The following is a 3855-nucleotide window of genomic DNA, read 5'->3' as shown; positions in this document are numbered from 1 at the left end:
AAACAGTTTGGGTGGAGATAAGGAATAATAGCGGGAAAACGTCACTAGTGGGTGTAGTCTATAGGCCTTCTAACAGTTGCACATCTGTTGGTCGGAGCATATATCAGGAAATAGTTGGGGCTTGTAATAAGGGAACAGCTATAATCATGGGGGATTTTAACTTTCATATTGACTGGACTAATCAATTTGGGCATGGCAGACTGGGGAAGAGTTCACAGAATGTGTTAGGGACAGGTTACTTGAGCAGAATTTAACTGAACCAACCAGGGGGCAGGCAATCGTAGATCTGGTCCTGGGTAATGAGACAGGATTAATAAAAAAATATCCTAGTAAAGGATCCCCTTGGAATGAGTGACCAAAATATGGTTGAATTCCAAATTCAGTTTGAGGGTGAGAGTGTTGGATCTCAAACCAGCATACTGAGCTTAAATAAAGGAGACTATGAAGGTATGAGAGTAGAATTGACTAAAGTGGACTGGCAAAGCATATTAAAGTGTAGGACGGTACAAGAGCAGTGGTCTACATTCAAGGAGATATTTCACATCTTTCAAGAAAAATATATTCACTGAGGAAAAAGGGGAGTAAAAGAAAAGACAGCCATCCGTGGCTTAGTAAAGTAATAAAGGATAGTATCCGACTGAAAACAAGGGCATATAAAGTAGCCAAATCTAGTGGGAGGATAGAAGATTGGGAAGCATTTAAAAGCCAGCAAAGAATAACTAAAAGATTAATTAAGAAGGGGAAGATAGGTTATGAAAGTAAACTAGCAAAAAATATAAAAACAGATAGCAAGAGTTCCTACAGCTGTATAAAAAGAAAAAGGGTGGCTAAAGTTGGTCCCTTAGAGGATGAGACCGGGAAACTAGTGTTGAGGAACATGGAGATGGCAAAGACGCTGAGCAAATATTTTGTATCAGACTTTACAGTAGAGGACACTAAAAATATCCCAACACTGGACAAACAGGGGGCAATGGGGGGGCAGGGGGAGGAGCTAAACTCGATTATAATCACTAAGGGGATAGTACACGGTAAAATAATGGGACTTAAGGTTGATAAATCCCCCGGACCTGATGGCCTACATCCTGGGGTCTTGAGAGAAGTAGCGGTAGGGATTGTGGATACATTAGTGATTATTTTCCAAAACTCCCTGGACTCAGGAAAGGTCCCGGCAGAATGGAAAACTGCTAATATAACACCCTTACTTAAGAAGGGAAGTAGACAAAAAGCTGGAAACTATAGACCAGTTAGCCTAACATCTGTGGTTGGAAAACTGTTGGAGTCCATTATTAAGGAAACAGTAACAGAGCATTTGGATAAACATAATTTAATAGGACAGAGTCAGCATGGTTATATGAAGGGGAAGTCTTGTTTGACAAATTTGCTCGAATTCTTTGAGAACGTAACATACAGGGTGGATAAAGGGGAACCAGTTGATGTAGTGTATATCGACTTCCAAAAGGCATTTGACAAGGTGCCACACAAAAGATTACTGTTCAAGATGAAAAATCACGGGATTGGGTGTAATATACTGTCATGGGTGGAAGATTTGCTATCTAACAGAAAACAAAGAGTTGGGATAAATGGTTCCTTCTCGGGCTGGCAATCAGTAACTAGTGGTGTTCTGCAGGGGTCAGTGCTGAGACCCCAACTCTTTACAATCTATGCTAATGATTTGTAGGAAGGGACCGAGTGCAACATATCCAAGTTTGCCGACGATACAAAGATGGGAGGGAAAGCAGTGAGTGAGGAGATCATAAAAAATCTGCAAAAGGACATAGACAGGCTAAGTGAGTGGGCAGAGATTTGGCAGATGGAATATAATATTGGAGAGTGTGAGGTTATGCACTTTGGCAGAAAAAAATCAAAGAGCAAGTTATTATCTAAATGGAGAGAAACTGCAAAGTGCTACAGTACAAAAGGATCTGGAGGTCCTGGTGCATGAAACATAAACAGTTAGTATGCAGGTGCAGCAGGTGATCAGGAAGGCCATTGGAATCTTGGCTTTTATTGCAAGGGAGATGGAGTATAAAAACTGGGAAGTCTTGCTGCAGTTATACAGGGTATTGGTGAGGCTACACCTGGAATACTGCATGCAGTTTTGGTTTCCATATTTAAGAAAAGATTTTCTTGCTCTCGAGGCGGCTCAGAGAAGGTTCACTCGGTTGATTCTGGAGATGAGGGGGTTGACGTATGAGAAAAGGTTGAGTAGCTTGGGCCTCTACTCATTGGAGTTCAGAAGAATCAGAGGCGATCTTATCCAAACATATAAGATTGTGAGGGGAATTTATCGGGTGGATGCGGTGAGGAAGTTTCCACTGATGTGTGAGACTAGAACTAGGGGGCATAATCTTAGAATAAGGGCTGCCCTTTCAAAACTGAGATGAGGAGAAACTTCTTTACTCAGAGAGTGGTGAATCTATGGAATTTGCTACCCCATAGAGCTGTGGAAGCTGCAACATTAAATAGATTTAAAACGGAGATAGACAGTTTCCTAGCAGATAAGGGAATTAAGGGTTATGGGGAGAGGGCAGGGAAGTGGACGTGAGTCTAGGTTCGGATCAGCCATGATCCTATTGAATGGCAGAGCAGGCCCGAGGGGCCGTATGGCCTAATCCTGCTCCTACTTCTTATGGTCTTATGTTCTTATGTAATTCCAGAAAACTGCTGCGTTTGGTCCCAGCCTGATTTATAATTTCTCTCTTTATTTTCCTTCCTCACAGTTAACTTAGTGACGATTGTGATCTTGTCTCGGGGAAAGTGCGGTCTCACGAAATGTGTCACTCGCTACCTGGTGGCAATGGCAGCGGCGGATCTACTGGTCATTATCCTCGACTTGATATTGAGGCAGGTTCCGATTGTTTATGCGAGACAGTTTGGTTTCATGCACTATATCCCCCTGTGTAACATACACGCCGTCCTGCTTTATGCAGCCACAGACTGTTCTGTCTGGTTCACCATCAGCTTCACCTTTGATCGATTTGTGGCCATTTGTTGCCAGAAGCTGAAAACTAAATATTGCACCGAGAAAACAGCAGCTGTGGTTTTAGGAACACTGATTGCGCTGAGCTGTTTAAAGGACATCCCCTGGTATTTTATGATGACTGGTAAATATGTGTTTACGAACACTCCCTGGTTTTGTAGTGTAACATTCGATGTTATGTATTCATGGGTCTGGGCAACAATCGAACTCCTTCATTATATTCTCACCCCGTGTGTCCCATTTGTTCTGGTTCTGCTGTTCAATGCTTTAACCGTCAGAAACATTTTAGTGGCCAGCAGAGCCCGCAGGAGGCTCCGGGGAAACAGCAGTGGGGAGAGCCCCAAAGACCCAGAGATGGAGAGTCGAAGGAAATCCATAATTTTACTGTTTCTTATCTCGGGAAATGTCATACTCTTATGGGCAATCTTCATGTTGTATTCTGTATGGAGCCGGATGCTTTGGGGTATCAGTCTGTATATCTACCTATTTACGTGCAAAAAATTGGATTCATGCTCCAGCTCCTGAGTTGCTGCACAAACACTTGTATTTACGCCGTGACCCAGACTAGGTTCAGAGAGCAGTTGAAGAATGCGATGAAATATCCGTTTACTCTAATTGTTAAATTAATTAAATGATGAGAAGAACTTTCCAGCATCATAACTATATCCCACCTCATAAGCTGTCCAAACCAAGGGGCCAGTGACACATGTTAATATTAACACACTGTGTGTATCATAACCAACCACCAGAGACACCCTGTGAACCGTGAAGCTTCCCACTTCCCTCAGGGCTATTAACACTCTGACAGAGACAACAGCGTAACATTAACACAGTTCTCTGCCAAACTCCGACAGTAATCACTAAAACCCTCCCAC

General features: G+C 42.7%; 1 pseudogene; it reads left to right on the top strand.

Annotated features, from left to right (window-relative positions):
• Positions 1-2797: 2797 nt before the first annotated feature.
• LOC147085910 (putative G protein-coupled receptor 139) lies at positions 2798-3615 on the top strand (annotated as a pseudogene).
• The last annotated feature ends 240 nt before the right edge of the window (positions 3616-3855 follow it).

Source organism: Somniosus microcephalus, unplaced genomic scaffold (genome assembly GCF_052327205.1).
Source record: "Somniosus microcephalus isolate GS21.2 unplaced genomic scaffold, FLI_Smic_1.0 unresolved_chr8, whole genome shotgun sequence".
NCBI lineage: Eukaryota > Metazoa > Chordata > Chondrichthyes > Squaliformes > Somniosidae > Somniosus > Somniosus microcephalus.
The sequence above is the reverse complement of the archived record's forward strand: the minus strand, read 5'-3'. Positions and strand labels throughout refer to the sequence as shown.